General features: G+C 45.2%; 1 long non-coding RNA gene across 2 annotated transcripts in view; it reads right to left on the reverse strand.

Moving 5' to 3' along the window:
• Positions 1-16776, reverse strand: part of LOC140204104 (uncharacterized) — a 119102-nt gene that overhangs the window by 7916 nt on the left and 94410 nt on the right. For both annotated transcript variants that reach the window (XR_011887532.1, XR_011887531.1), the window contains one exon: positions 9052-9213. This is a non-coding gene — a long non-coding RNA (uncharacterized lncRNA). The remainder of the gene's footprint in view (positions 1-9051; positions 9214-16776) is intronic.

Below are 16776 nucleotides of genomic sequence, written 5' to 3' on the forward strand. Positions count from 1 at the left end.
CAATTTTGACTTTCTACTTTCCCCCAGTCCCAAACCACTCATTTTGAAGCTACAAACAGGGGACCAGAGTCCCCCATCTCCCTTATTAGGAAGAAATAGTGAGGAATGAAGGGGAGGCCACTCTGTCAGTAGTGGACCCTCAGAAACACTTCACTGGGCCGGAAGAAGCAGTTCTTTACCTCACGGGCAGACCAGTTTCCAGGGCACAGTTGCTGTTTCAGATCCGGCAGGAATACCCACTGATACTGTTGAACTGTGGCTACCACGTCCCTCTGAACCAATTGACTGTGGAAACCTTCATTACCATGCTTACTGATGACTCCATGTGTAGCTGCTTTAGCAGCAGTCAATAATTGCAACCATTATTTGTGTAACTATCTGAATTTTTTTAGGACAAGTCTCTGTTCCCCCTCAAGAAAACAGAGCAGGAGCAGAGCACAAGGAGGTTGTCAAGATAGAGAAGACAGAGGCAATATGAGTGGGGTCATTCCTAGTGCTGGATATGCATGCTGCCTCAGAACCTGGTACTTTGAGGAATGTTCAAAGGACATGGGATGCAGTAGACAGGTTGACTGTACCTGTGTATGTACAATCATGTAGGTGTGCACCATTGTGTGTGTGTGTGTGTGTGTGTGTGTGTGTGTGTGTGTGTGTGTGTACATGTTTATCCGTGTGTGGTTCTGTATGAAACAGCAATATTTTATTGTCGTACAGCTCCCCCTGATTAACCTTGTGAGGTCATTGCTCTACTACTCACCGATCTTTTCCCCTGCAGGACTGATTCAGTTTGGACCTGTTCGGGAATAATTATCTATTTAGAGTTTAGTGCAGGGGGCCATGATTATGGAGTTCTCAGATATTGCAGGAACTGTCCACCCGTTGCCAGTGAGGAGGAGTGATGCAGATTGCCAAGGGACATAGGCGGTCTCTTCACTGGGGCAGGGAAATGGCAAACGGAGCTGAAACCAAAGTGTGAAGTTGTGATTTAGAGGCATGTAATGCAACAGGATGGGGAATACAGGGTCAGTGGCAGGACAGTTAGTGTGGAGGACAAGGGAGACCTGGGAGTGTTCAGCTCGCAGGGTAGCTTAATAAGGAGGTTAAAAATGTGACAGGACATTTTGCTCTATTAGCCAAGCCACAGGGTATAATAGAAGGGAGAAGATGCTAGCAACGTAGATAACACAGGTCAGACACAGATTGAGCATTGCATGCTTGTCTGCACTGCACTGCAGAGGCAACGAGATCTCACCAGACAGGGTGCACGATTGGCAAGGATTCTGTAGAGTGGTGTAACAAGTAATTCACCTCCTAACTCCCCAAAGTCCATCGAACATCTGCAAAACTCAAGTCAGCAGTGTTATGGAGATGGATGCAGCTTCAATGATTCTCAAGATGTTCGCACCATACAGACGTAGCGACCAACTTGATAGGCACCCCATCCATAAGCACACTCCCTCCCTGCAGCACCAATGCACAGTAGCAGCTGTGTGTACTGTCTACAGGATGCACTGGGGCAGCACGGTGGTGTGGTGGTGAGCACAATGCTTCACAGTGTAGGCGACCCTGGTTCAATTCTCACTGCAAAACTACAAAGCGTTTCTACCTTCTCCCCGTGACTGTGTGGGTTTCCACAGGGTGCTCCCGCTTCCTCCCACCGTCCAAAGACATACCAGTTGGTAGGTTGATTGGTTTTGCTCCTTAGACAGCAACTTCTAAACCCACCACCTTTACCAGCTAGAAGGTCAAGGGCAGCGGAAGCACGGAAACACCACCACATTGAAGTTGCCCTCCAAGCCACACACCGTCACAACCTGGAAACACTTCACCATCACTGGGTTAAAATCCTGGAACTCCCTGTCTAACAGCATTGTAGGCATACTGACACCTCAAGGACTGCAGCAGTTCAGGAGCATCACTGATGTCACCTTCGCAAGGGTAGCCAGACACAGGCAGTTAAATACTGGCTTAGCTAGGGAAGCCCACTTCCCTTGAATGAATGAAACAAAAAGGGCTGGAAAGTTACAGTCTGGAGGAATGATTCGATGTGCTGGAACAGAGGAGGTTGAGGAAGATGCATTTGATTACGATATGGCTAGACTGGATGAATAGGAAGTACGGCCACATCTGTACCAGGTGCGTCTAGAGACCGCATTAGGGAACTGGAGCTGCAGCTCGACGACCTTCGTCTGGTCAGGGAAAGTGAGGAGGTGATATGAGAGTTATAGGCAGGTAGCCACACCGGGATTACAGGAGACAGAGAAGAGGGGAACAGTCAGGAGGGGGATGGGGAAGAGTCAGGTACTAGAGAGTACCCCTGTGGCTGTACCCCTTGGCAATAAGTACTCCTTGTAGTAACTTCTACTTTGAAAAAGGCACCCTTGACAACTTCATGCCCGAGAAATAACTTTACCTCAAACTTCAAAACCGTTATGTATATACAGAGGCTTTCACAACCCGTATGGCATGGCAGGGACACTATATACAGAGCCCACTGGAAGTAAAAAGAAGGGAAGTAGAACCTCCCCCCCCCCCCATTATCCTAATTAGTAATAACTTACTTTTAATAATGCTCACATTACAACACTCCTGCTTGAGTACTGTTGGGAGGGGGGATGTTGGCCTCCCTGGGGGAAGCAACAGTGGCCGTGCCTCTGACACAGTCTGGCCCTGTGGCTTAGAAGGGCAGGGAAAGGAAGAAGGCAGCAGTAATAGGGGACTCTATAGTTAGGGGGTCAGACAGGTGATTCTGTGGACGCAAGGAAGAAACACGGATGGTAGTTTACCTCCCAGGTGCCAGGGTCCAGGATATTTCTGATCGCGTCCACGATATCCTGAAATGGGAAGGTGAACAGCCAGAGGTCATGGTACATATTGGTACCAACGACATAGGTAGGAAAAGGGAAGAGGTCCTGAAAACAGACTACAGGGAGTTAGGAAAGAAATTAAGAAGCAACACCTTAAAGGTAGTCATCTCAGGATTACTGCCTGTGCCACGCGACAGTGAGTATAGGAATAGAATGAGGTGGAGGATAAATGTGTGGCTGAGGGATTGGAGCAGGGGACAGGGATTTAGACTTCTGGATCATTTGGACGTCTTTTGGGGCAGGCATGACCTGTACAATAAGGACAGGTTGCACTTGAATCTGAAGGGGACCAATATCCTGGCAGGGATGTTTGCTAAGGGTAATGGGGAGAGTTTAAACTAGAATTGCTGGAGGGTGGGAACTGAACTGAAGAGACGGAGGAAGAGGTGCTTGGCTCACAAGTAGAGAAAGCTTGGAGACAGTATGAGAGGGATGATAGGTAGGTGATAGAAAAGGGATGCGCTCAGACTGATGGTATGAGATGTGTCTATTGTACTGCGAGGAGTATCATGAAAAAAGCAGAAATGCTTTGAGTGTGGATTAGTACTTGGAGCTATGATCTTGTGGCCATTATGGAGACTGGGGTGGCTCAGGGTCAGGAATGGCTACTTAAGAGTGCCAGGCTTTAGGTGTTTCAGAAAGGACAGGGAGGGATGTATAAGAGGTGGGGGCGTGGCACTGTTGATCAGAGATAATGTCATGGCTGCAGAAAAGGTGGACGTCATGGAGGGATTGTCTACTAAATCTCCGTGCGTGGAAGTTAGAAACAGGAAGGGGTCAATAATTCTACTGGGTGTTTTTTATAGACCACCCAATCGTAACAGGGACATCGAGGAGCAGATAGGGAGACAGATTCTGGACAGATGTAATAATAACAGAGTTCTTGTGGTGGGAGATTTTAATTTCCCAAATATTGATTGGCATCTCCATAGAGTGAAGGCTTTAGATGCGGTGGAGCTTGTTAGGTGTGTTCAGGAAGGTTTCCTGACACAATATGCAGATAAGCCTACAAGAGGAGAGGCTGTACTTGATTTGGTTTTGGGAAATGAACCTGGTCAGGTGTCAGACCTCTCAGTGGGAGAGCATTTTGCAGATAGTGATCACAATTCTATCTCCTTTACCATAGCATTGGAGAGGGATAGGAACAGAAAAGTTTGGAAAGTGTCTAATTGGAATAAAGGGAAATAAGAAGCTATCAGGCAGGAACTTGGAAGCATAAGTTGAGAACAGGTGCACTCAGGGAAATGTATGGCAGAAATGTGGCAAATGTTCAGGAGATATTTGAGTGACGTTTTGCATAGGTACGTTCCAATGAGACAGGGAAAGGATGGTAAGGTACAGGAACTGTGGTGTACAAAAGCTTTTGCAAATCTAGTCAAGAAAAAAAGAAAAGCTTATGAAAGATTAAAAAAAACTAGGTAATGATAGAGATCTAGAAGATTATAAGGCTAGCAGAGAGGAGTTTAAGAATGAAATTAGGAGAGCCAGAAGGGACCATGAGAAGGCCTTGGCAGACAGGATTAAGGAAAACCCCAAGGTATTCTACAAGTGCGTGAAGAACAAGAGAATAAGGTGTGAGAGAATAGGACAAATCAAGTGTGACAGTGGAAAAGTGTGTATGGAACCGGAGGAGATAGCAGAGATAATTAATGAATACTTTGCTTCAGTATTCACTATAGAAAAGGATCTTGGCGATTGTAGGGATGAGTTAAAGAGGATTGAAAAGCTTCAGCATATAGATATTAAGAAAGAGGATGTACTGGAGCTTTTGGAAAAGATCAAGTTGGATAAGTCACCGGGACCGAACGGGATGTACCCCGGGCTACTGTGGGAGGCGAGGGAGAAGATTGCTGAGCCCCTGGCGATGATCTTTGTATCATCAATGGGGACAGAAGAGGTTCTGGAGGATTGGAGGGTTGCGGATGTTGTTCCCTTATTGAAGAAAGAGAGTAGAGATAGCCCAGGAAATTATAGTCCAGTGAGTCTTACTTCAGTGGTTGGTAAGTTGATGGAGAAGATCCTGAGAGGCAGGATTTATGAACATTTGGAGAGGTATAATATGATTAGGAATAGTCATCATGGCTTTGTCAAAGGCAGGTCATGCCTTACGAGCCTGATTGGATTTTTTGAGGATGTGACTAAATACATTGATGAAGGTAGGGCAGTAGATGTAGTGTATATGGGTTTCAGCAAGGCATTTGATAAGCTTCCCCTAACAAAGCTCATTCAGAAAGTAAGGAGGCATGGGATCCAAGGAGACATTGCTTTGTGGATCCAGAATTGGCTTGCCCACAGAAGGCAAAGTGTGGTTGTAGACTGGTATATTCTGTATGGAGGTCAGTTACCAGTGGTGTACCTCAGGGATCTGTTCTGGGACCCCTTCCCTTCGTGATTTTTATAAATGACCTGGATAAAGAAGTGAAGAGATGGGGTAGTAAATTTGATGATGACACAAAGGTTGGAAGCTGGCTGATGGCATAGTGGCATCAGCGCCGGACTGCAGAGCGAAGGCTCCTGAGTTCAAATCCAGCCGGTTCCCTTGCATGCTTTCCATCTGTGCTGGGTTGAGAGTTGAGCTATTAACTCGGCCTCGTAAAAATAGGAAAGCCTGCTAAAAAACACTGTCACGAAGGTGTTCCAATGACTCCACTCAGAGTTAAGGGCTTTCTTCTTCTTCTTCAAAGATTGGGGGTGTTGTGGATAATGTGGATAGGTTACAGCGGGACATCGATAGGATACAAAACTGGGCTGAGAAGTGGCAGATGGAGTTCAACCCAGATAAGTGTGAAGTGGTTCATTTTGGTAGGTCAAATATGATGGCAGAATATAGCATTAATGGTAAGACTCTTGGCAGTGTGGAGGATCAGAGGGATCTTAGGGTCTGAGTCCATAGGACACTCAAAGCTGCTCCCCAGGTTGACTCTGTGGTTAAAAAGGCATACAGTGCATTGGCCTTCATCAATCATGGGATTGAGTTTAAGAGCCAAGAGGTAATGTTACAGCTATATCGGAGCCTGATCAGACTCCACTTGGAGTACTGTGCTCAGTTCTGGTCACCTCACTACTGGGAGGATGTGGAAACTATAGAAAGGGTGCAGAGGGGCTTTACAAGGATGTTGCCTGGATTGTGGAGCTTGCCTTATGACAATAGGTGAGTGAACTCAGCCTTTTTTCCTTGGAGCGTCAGAGGATTAGGGGTGACCTGATAGAGGTGTATAAGATGATGAGAGGCATTGAACATGTGGGTAGTCAGAGGCTTTTTCCCAGGGCTGAAATGACTAGCACAAGAGGGCACAGTTTTAAGGTGCTTGGAAGTAGGTACAGAGGGGATGTCAGGGTTAAGTTTTCTACGCAGAGATTGGTGAGTGCATGGAATGGGCTGCCGGCAATGGTGGTGGAGGGAGATATGATAGGGTCTTTTAAGAGACTCCTGGGTAGGTACATGGAGCTCAGAAAAATAGAGGGCTATGGGTAGCCCTGCGTAATTTCTAAAGTAAGTTCATGTTCGGCATGGCATTGTGGGCCGAAGGGCCTGTATTGTGCTGTAGGTTTTCTACGTTTCTATGTTTACTTCCTGTGGCCGTGTCAAAAATAATCAGAAGAAAAGATTAGAAAGGGAATGAGGAAAACCCTCTCCATGCTTAAACAGTACTGGGGTGCCTACTTGAAGAGCCATGAAGGGGAAGGTTTAACAGCTTTTCTTTCAATTAGTGCAGGTATAAACGGCCAAATATACACTTTCCATGATCCGAAGGACCTGTACTGTACTGTACTGTACTGTGTTCTGTGTTTTCCGTTCCATTTCAGTTACCTCCTGCTTGACTGGCCTTGTTGCGTCTCTTGTCTGCACAACAAGCTTCCATTTTTGGCATCCATTCCCATGATTTAGAGCCCTTCTATCCCTGTATGTGTTCCCTCCCACTGACCTGAAATCTCTCTCTCCTCCGCAGCAGCTGGAGCTGAGAGGGGAGATCAGCAGCAGCCATACTGAATTGAGTGAACTTTTGTAAACACCAGTCCCTTCTGAAAATCCTTCTGCCTGCATTCCACCTTTTCGCACTGGCATTTGAAGAATTCTACATTATTTGACGGAGATCCAAATTATATTGGCATATGATAAACACAAAAACGGATGAAGTTTTCAAGCTAGTCTGTGAGAGGAACAGATTTTCTACGCCCTACGTAAGGACTGGATGGTACACGTTCTGTGTATGTCAGAGATGTCTTGTATGGAGACTGTGTGAGGCCTGTATAACATGTCGAATGTCCTCATCCTGGTCTGAAAATCAATTGTGGAGACCTTGTGCAAAGAAATAACAGCATGAACATGGCCTGTGTAAAACACATTTACACTGCACAAGAAGCAGATCATTGACAAGCTCTGTGTGGATGAATGGTTTCGGCCTGAAGTGTTGACTGTACTCTTTTACGTAGGTGCTATGCTGCCTGGCCTGCTGAGTTCCTCCAGCATTCTGTGTGTGTTTCTAGGTTAGAGTTCAGTTATGTAAGCCATTGACTGACATCAAGTCAGAGCATCACGAAGCAAAGAAACAGGCCCTGCAGCCGATAAGTCAGTCCAGCTGCCACCTATCTACACAAATCCTACTACAACCCCTTGTAATCTCCACATTACCATCAGCTCACCACCAGCTCTCCCTCCCACTCACAATAACACTCGGGGCAACGTACAATGGTGAATTAACCTATCTGACCACATATTCTTGGGATGTGGGAAGCTCTCTAGGGGTATCCATGTGGTGACCAGGAGAACATGGAAACTCCACACAGACAGCACTGTAAAGTGTGCTTTGCAAGGAGCTCTGCATGGTGAAGATAGTATATCATCAATTGTACAAGGTGTTGTAAGCATTCTGGGTAGAAATGCACTGGACACACAGCAGTGTAAGGGAGCAGACTATACACAGCCCATCTAAGGACAAGCTTGATTACACACTCTGAAACGAGTATGCTGTGTACAACCTGTGTACAACCTATGTACGCAGTAAGTTGTATACTTGGGTGTCAAATTAATTCACTTGCTGATAATTTTGTTTTCTGTTTGAAAGGATCTTTTACTGAAACATTTGCTCCAAGCAAATGATACAAAAAAAAATGAGGTTTGCTGCTTGTCGTTTGCCAGCTGGAATCCTGACTGAAGAATTTTCACTGCTGAAAATTTAATGCAGCAGAACTTCCTGCATTAAACCTGCAATGTTTGGAAAGCTCTGTCCTACCCAGGGAAATATCTGCTCTTTGTGTGACCCCTAGAGCTTTGCTGGCAGCCCACAGCCAGATGTTGTCTGTAAACGGAATGTAAACTTCGAACCCTGGAGAAACGTGCAAAGAGAGAGGAGGAAATATCTGGAGATAATGGAGCCTAGCTCAGTCCTAGAGATTTCAAAATTCCCCGGAGAATTCTGATGTTTGCACAAAGGCCTGATCTCTCCTCCCTCCTCTGAACTGGGATTTAACTAGAGGAACGTGCAGGGAAGAGGAAGGATGTGCTGACCGATTGTGATTGGATTTCTTGGATCCCTGACCACCTAAGCCATTAACCCACCCCTTCACCACTTTTCTACACTTCCAGAATGACGAAATAGCTGTGTTGTGCATGTGGCTACAAACAGTGCAGCTGGGTCTCTGGTGTGGAAGTCAGAAAGCTCTGCATGCTCCAGAGTACCTTTATTATCAGTGTACACATTATACAACCCTGACATTTGTCTCCTAACAGACAGCCATGAAACGAAGACACCCAAAGGAACCCATTAAAAGGGAAGATCGTCAAACACCCAAAGTGCAGAAGAAAAAAAAACAAGTCACCCAAACAATAAAAGCAAACAAGCAGCGTTCTGAACCGAAGCCCAGAAAGAAAGTCCGTTCCCAGACCCGTAGTTCAGCGCAGAGCAGAGCAGCGAGCTGAACCAGCCCGTCCCTTGCCTCGGGCCCCGACACTCTGACTTTTCAACTTGGCCCAGTGCCGAGATCATCATCCAAACATTGGGTTCAGTTGCTTCGCTACGCCCTGGGGTCTGGACCCCGCCGTCTCGATTTGGCTTGGCCGAAATTGATCAAACCTCGGGTCTCCTTCTCTCTCGGCGATGAGCCTGCTGCCTCACCTTGCCTCAATTCTGCCACATCAAGTCCAAAGGGAAGTTACAGACTATTGTTTGCGATGATCACTTACCAGATTAACAAAGCATTTAGTTGTTTTCCTTGTTTCATCGGCCAGCAGCAAGAAGTCGCTGATTCACAAGCGCCGTCTTAAACCAGCATTTCTAGCCACAACTCGTGATACCGATGTGCAAGAGGGCTCCTTCACCGATGCTGTCTAAACACCTTGCAGTACCTACAAAGGGATACAGTGTAAAAAATGGTCCTTTGACCTGCCAAATCCATTCCAACCATCAACCACCCATTCACACTGGTCCCATTCGATTCCTCCCCACATTATCACCACCAGTTCTCCCAGATTCTCCTACTCACTCAGCATGGGCAATTTACGAGAGCTGATTGATAAGTTTGTGGCCTAAGGTAAACGAAGTCAATTTTAGAAAACCTAGCACATTTATTTTTCCTACATTTACACACTTAGTCCAGCCGTCGTGGAGCATACGGATCCCTGCTTTGTAGAAGTCAGTGTCTTGGACCTCCAGAAAGTGGTCCACAGCAGGGATGATTGATAGGCTTGTGGCCTAAGGTAGAAGGAGATGAGTTATTAACTTCAAACTATCTGCATAATCACACAAAGAGTTGAACCGCAAATGTACCTAACGAGAACTGTATAACTCATCTCCTTCTACCTTAGGCCACGAACTTATCAATCACCCCTGCTGAGGACCACTTCCACAAAGAAGGGATCCATATGCTCCTCGACCGCTGGGCTAAGTGTGTACATGTAGGAGGGGACTATTTTCAAAAATAAATGTGCTAGGTTTTCTAAAATTGACTCCTTCTACCTTAGGCCACAAACTTATCAATCACCCCTCGTACAGTGGCTAGTTAAGCTACCGTCACACATCCCTGGGTTGTCACAGGAAACTGGAGAATTCAGCTAGTCTCACTGGAATGCAAAAGGGTGAAGCTTAATCTTATTAGGGCTTATAAAATGATGAGGGGTATTGATAGGTTGGATAATTCTGAGATTTCTCCACAAGGTAGGGCACTTTAAAATATGAGCACAGACGTTTAAGAAAGTAAGGGGAAACCTTTAAAGGAGGTCCGAGGGATATGTTTTAACAGTGAGGGTGGTGAGTATATGGAATGAGTTGTCAGATGAGGTGATAGAGGCACGTATAATCACAGCATTTGGACAGGTACATGGAAAAGAAAGGAAATCAGGGATACATGTCAACTGCAATAAAAAAGGATTAGCATAGAAAGCTGTCCTGGCCAGCATCCACAAGCACCTGAGCACTCAGAGAGTACTTGAGGTCAGGACTGAACCTCAGTGCCTGGCTCTGAGACAGAGGCTCCACCCACTGTGTAAATATCTGCTGCAGTTGGGTGCTGTTGGTCATTCCCATGTGACGGTTTAATCTCTGCTCATTTCTTAATTGTTTATCACTTGATAAAACTTCATTTTGTTGAGTAGAAGGTTCTTGTTACTGTGGCAGTGGTTTTAGTGGTTCTGTAAACAGATTCAATGTTGGCTTGGCCAGATGCCTTTGGCATTGTGTACGTGTAGGATGAGTCATATGGGCAAGCATGGTGCAACTTGAACTTCACCCACCTTGTCTAATGATTTACATTGTTCTGTTCTCCTCAGTCCATCCACAAGCTCTCCAGTCCTTCCCTGCTGCACTCCCTCCCTTCCTGCTCTCCCTTCATCCTCCTCCTCTTCTGCTCTTGCTTCCTCGTTCTTATTTCCTACTCTTTTTCCCTGCTGCTCTCCCTTGCCTCTCTCTCTCTTCCCTTTTGCTATTCATCCGTCTTCTTCCCTTTCTGTTCTCCCTCTCTCCCTCTCCACCTTCCCATCTATCCATGTTCATACTGTACTGGTGTCTCACCACTCCAAACCTTGGTTCAGTCCTGAGCTCGGCTGCTGTCTGTGTGGAATTTGACTTTCAGTTTCCATGGATGTTCCAGTTTCCTCCCACATGCTAATTGTCCTTAGCATGCAGGTGAGTGGTAGGACATGACGTGAATTGGTGGGAATACGGAAAAATATGAGATGAGCGAAGGACAACTGTACAGGGTTGTTGCCGAGCACCGCAGTCCCAATTCTACGTTTTATGACACTAAATCCACAAAATCATGAACTCACAAAAACTCACGTGAGGGAATATTGGGAAATATTATATTGGACTGGATAAGGATTTATATTAACTGGGAATTAGTTTAACTCTTTCCAAATGCGTTGCATCTGGAATACTCATATCAAGGTTGTGGAAGGTTAAGCCAATTGAAGTTCAATAATTGTGCTGAATCTGAAGCTTTAAAGGAGAGGCTGTGTGTTGCTTGTCACAGTGTAGCACAATAACAATAGGACTGTAAATGCCAAGAAAGAAAAGCAAAAGGTGCTGGAAATATTCAACAGGTTGGCAAACATCTTTGTCAGAATTTCTGAACACTGACGTTATGCAATGTCTACCACACTGATCCAAAGGCTTCAACTTCCCAACCAGAACTAGTTTCTGATCTATAAAATTATCTTAAACTCAATGTGTGTTTGGAAATGTACTGAGGTGGGAGAAATGAGGGCACTTGGAACAGTTCCTTAGTGACAAATATTTGGAAGGCTTGCACTGAAGGAAATTTGTTCAATTGGATAAATAATATTTTCCTTACACAACCCATTTGGTGCTGTTGGACACTGCACTGAGCCCTTGTTCTTGCTACCCAGTGAGGAACAAAAGCTTGTGTGTAATCTAGTCAGAGCTGTCGATCAGAGCCACAGCTTGCCATTAATCAGACCATCAGGTTTAAGCATTCTGAAAACACTTCCATTTTCCTTGTGAGAGAAGGTGTTGGAGCATCAGTGCTCAGGAAATGGTGTAAGGTTTGTCAGTTGAGGCCTGGACAGGTCATACTGTTGAAGCACAAGTTCCTCTTCTCATTAGCAGTTCCTCAGGGTCAAGATGACTTTTATGTATCCATATTTTCTTATCACATAGGATGCCATTCAGTCCATCATGGTTATGTAAGCTTACAGAACAATCCTACAGTCCAACTAGTTTTCCATGTCTCCAATCTCCTCACATTCCCATCTACTTCCCTCAGATTCTACCACTCTCACCTATACACGGCAGACAATTCACAGATCGTTGTGGCCTTGGGAGGTGGGAAGAAACCAGAACACCCAGCGGAAGCCCACATGGTCACAGGGAGAAATGGCAAACTCCACACAGGCAGTGCCAAGGTCAGGATGAAATCTGGGTCACTGGCTATGTGAAGTGACTGATTTGGTCAATATGGGTCCACATGGGGAAGGAGTTTTGTGGGATGGCCTGCTTCGCATGTTGTGTCATGCTTTTTGCTCAACATCCTGTCACAAAGATTTGGAATACTACCTGCCACAGACAATAGTTCTGGGTCCTACTGAACCCTATCACCTGGGTTGTGATGGAGCTACCAGCCCACTCCTGCAGATGAACAATGAAATCTCCTTCCAGAGGCCATTCTATGTCTTGCCACTCTTACTGCTTCCTCCGAGTGCTTTTCAACAACAAGGATCCCTGATTTGAAGCTTCCTTGTCAAGGGATGATGTGAAACCATAAGACTAAATGTGTTCTGAAGGAAAGTAGCAATGGCGTGGCAGTGCTGAGTCAGGTCCAAACACATCCATGCACTCTGTGGAGCGACAATTACTCACAATCAATGTACTTTTCCTTTTGTGAAATTCATAGACAGGCTCTTTGCCCCATTGTGTCTACACGGACTATCCACCTAGTTACAGGGAGAAAACATAAACTTCACAGAGACAGCTGCTGAGGTCAGGATCTGCACTGGACTCTGGAGTGGAGAGGCATTGGTTCTACTGGCAACACCACTGTGCTATCCATTAAGTTCTATTCAACAGCGGCAGCAACAATGAGTGTATGACCTGATGTGCTGTGTTGCTGGAAGCCCAGTCTCCCGTTCCCCCAGCACCACTCTGCAATTCTGTGTCTGTCAGGCCACTGTCAGCTCTTGGGTCCTTGGACACTCCATCTTCCTCCCACCCCACCTTCCCTGAAAACCCCAATCCTCTCCTTTCCTCTCAGTCACTACCAACACTCTTCCCAACTCTGATCCAAGCTCTCATCCTTGCGGTGTCTTCACAATTTCCTCTGATGTTCCCCTCTCTGAGGCAGAACCTTCTGACCCAACCTGTTCATCTCCACCACCACGACTCCTCCGTTTGCGGACCTCAGTAAGAGCCTCATCTTTGTCCCCCTGTGCCCACACGTCAGTGAGTTCCACGCCCACCATGACATCGAGCTTTTCTCCCGTCTTAGTGCCAACTTATTTGGCAAGGACTCTCCAGCTCGCACTGATGACTCCTCCTCCCACCTTCAACCCTCTTCCTCTTCCTGGACACCCCGCTCTGAACTTTTGCCTGCTCTGGATCTTTTCATTGCTAACTGCAGATGAGACATAACTGTCTCAACTTTACCAATCCTCTCTCCAAGTCTACCCTCACTCCTTCTGAATGCGCTGCTCTCCACTCTCTGCATATGAATCCTAACCTCACCATCAAACCCACAGATAAGGGGGGGCTGTAGTAGTCTGTTAGACTGACTTCTGCCTTGCTGAGGCCATGCAACAACTGTCAGACTCTTACTTACCTCTTGAACAGGTCCCCACTAAGGAGCACCAGGCCATTGTCACCCACACCATCAGTAACCTTATTAACTCTGGGGATCTCCCATCCACTGCCACCAACCTCGTAGTTCCCTTACCCCACACCTCCTGTTTCTACCTCCAACCCAAGATCCACAAACTCGCCTGTCCAAGTAGACCCATTATTTCTACTTATTCCTACCCCACTGAATTTACATCTGCATACCTCGTCTCAGTTTTATCCCTTCCTACCTACATCTGTGACACCTGACACACTCTTGACTTCAAGTTCCCTGGCCCCAGTCGTCTCATTTTCACCATGGAAGTCTGGTCCCTATATTCCTCCACCCCCCCATCTAGAGGGCCTTTAAGCGGTCCCCTCTCTCTGGACCTGCTCCTCTCCACTACCACCCTCTTCCATTTGCAGCCCTGGCCCTCACTCTCAATGATTTCTCCTTCAGCCCCTCCCACTTCCTTCAAACCAAAGGTGTAGCCATGGGCACTCATATGGGTCTCAACTATGCTTGCCTTTTTGTCAGCTAAGTAGAACAGTCTATGTTCCAAGCCTACACCAGTATAACTCCCTAACCTTTCCTATGCTCCATCAACGATTGCATTGGTGCTGCTTCCTGCACCTATGCCGAGCTTGTCAACTTCATCAATTTTGCCTGCAACTTCCACCCTGCCCTCAAATTTACTTAGTTCATTTCTTTCTCTTTTTTTAATCTTTTTATTAATTATTATTGAAAATCAACAACAGAGAAAAATGCATCAAAATAATCAAGACAACATATCCATATGTAGAATAAGAGTTAAACTATCAACCAAACTGAACAGTATATCAATAATAAAAAAAACAAAATGTTAAAGCTATTTTTTTAATGGAAAAAAGAAAGAAAGAAAAAAAGAACCCCTACTAACTAAAACAAAAAAAATCCTAATAACAAAAAAAACGGGAAAAAAAACCATTTGGAGCACAAACCCAGAGCTATACGCCATACAAGCTTCCATTAAAAAAAAGACATCAATCCGCCAACCAAATCCATTTACCCAAGCATCAGAAAAGGACCATCTTTATTAACTCAAGTCAAATGATAATAATGGGCAAAAGAACCCCACCTTTTCTCGAAGTCAAATTTAGGATCAAAAGTTCGACTTCTAATTTTTTCCAAAGTAAGACATACCGTCACCTGAGAGAACCATTGTATCAAAGTGGGAGCAGAGGCATCTTTCCATTTCAATAAAATAGCCCTTCTAGCCAATAATGTGACAAATGCAATTAAGTATTGGTCAGATATAGAAATACTGTGAATATATTGAGGAGTTATACCAACAAAACTGTCAATTTATTAGGGTATAAATTGATTTTTAAAGCTTTAGAAGTTGTAGAAAAAATAGACTTCCAAAATTGTTTCAATACAGAACACGACCAAAACATATATGTCAATATAACTATCTCAGTTTTGCATCTATCACACCGACTATTTACATTAGGAAATATTTTAGACAATCTCTCCTTTGTCAAATAATAATGATGTACAATTTTAAATTGAATTAGAGAATGACTGGCACAAATCGAAGAAGAGTTAACCAGCTTCAAAATTCGCAACCAATCCTCTGTTTTCAAGGTCATGTTAAACACTCTTTCCCAATCTTGCTTAATCTTAAGTAAAGGATAGTTATCCTGTTGTAATAGTAAATTATAAATTTTTCCAATGAAACCTTTCACTAAAAGGTTCATTTTTAAAATAGTGTCTAACATTAGTTCATTTCTGACACCTCTCTCCCCTTTCTCGATCTCTCTGTTTCTATCACTGGTGACAGTCTATTTAGTGATATCTTTTATAAACCCACAGATTTCACAGCTGTCTGGACTTCAACTCTGCCTAACTTCCCACTTGTAAAAATGCCATCCTCTTCTCTGGTTCCTCCATCTCCACCACACCTGTTCTCAGGATGAGGCTTTTCATTCCAGAACTAATGAGGTGTCCTCCTCCTTCTTCAAAGAAAGGAGCTTGTATTCCTTCACCATCAACACTGCCCTCACCTCTCTTCTCTTCTGTTTCATGCATGTCTGCCCTCACTCCATCCTCCTGCCACCCCACCAGGCATAAGGTTCATCTTGTCCTCACCTACCACCCCACCAGCCTCCCCATCCATCACATAATTCTTTGGAACTTCCAATGGGATCCCACCACTTTCTCTCCCTCCCATCCCACTTTCCACTTTCCACTTTCCACAGGGATCACTCCCTACGCAACTCCCTTGTCCCTTTGTCCCTCCCCACTGATCTCCCTCCCGGCACTTATCATTGTAAGTGGAACAGATGTCACGCCTACACCTACACCTCCTCCCTCACTACCATTCAATCCTTCCAGGTGAGGCAGTACTTTGCCTGTGAGTCTGTTGGGATCATCTACTGTACCCAGTGCTCCTCGTGTGGCCTCCTGTCTTATCAGTGAGACCCAGCATAGATTGGGAGATTGTTTTACCAAACATCTATGCTCCACACCCCAGAAAAAGTGGGATCTCCCAATGGCCACCCACTTCAATTCTAATTCCCATTCCCATTCCCACATGTCAACTCAAAGGTCATAAAGTGGATAAGTCACCTGGACCAGATGGACTATATCCCAGAGTCCTGAGAGAGGTTGCTGAAGAAATAACGGATGCATTGATCATGATCTTTCAAGAATCACTTCATTCTAGCATACTCTCAGAGGACTGGAAGATTACAAATATCACTCCACCCTTTAAGAAGGGAGGAAGGCAAAAGAAAGGAAATTGTTGGCCAGTTAGCCTAACCTCAGCGGTTGGGAAAGTGTTGAAGACTATATTATTAAGGATGAGCTGTCGGGGTACTTGGAGAATAATAATAAAATAAGTCAAAGTCAGCAGCAGGGTTTCTGTAAAGGAAAATCTTGCCTGACAAATCTCTTAGAGTTCTTCGAGGAAGAAACAAGCAGGTGGACAAAGGAGATGCAGTGGATGTTATTTATTTGGATTTTCAGAAGGCATTTGATAAGGTGCTACACATGAGGCTGCTTAACAAAATAAAATCCTAAGGCATTACAGAAAAATGCTGGTATGGATGGAGGAATGGCTGACAGGCAGGAGGCAGTGAGTAGGAATAAAAGGGGTCTTTTC

The sequence above is a fragment of the Mobula birostris genome, chromosome 10 (assembly GCF_030028105.1).
Source record: "Mobula birostris isolate sMobBir1 chromosome 10, sMobBir1.hap1, whole genome shotgun sequence".
In the NCBI taxonomy this organism is placed as follows: domain Eukaryota; kingdom Metazoa; phylum Chordata; class Chondrichthyes; order Myliobatiformes; family Myliobatidae; genus Mobula; species Mobula birostris.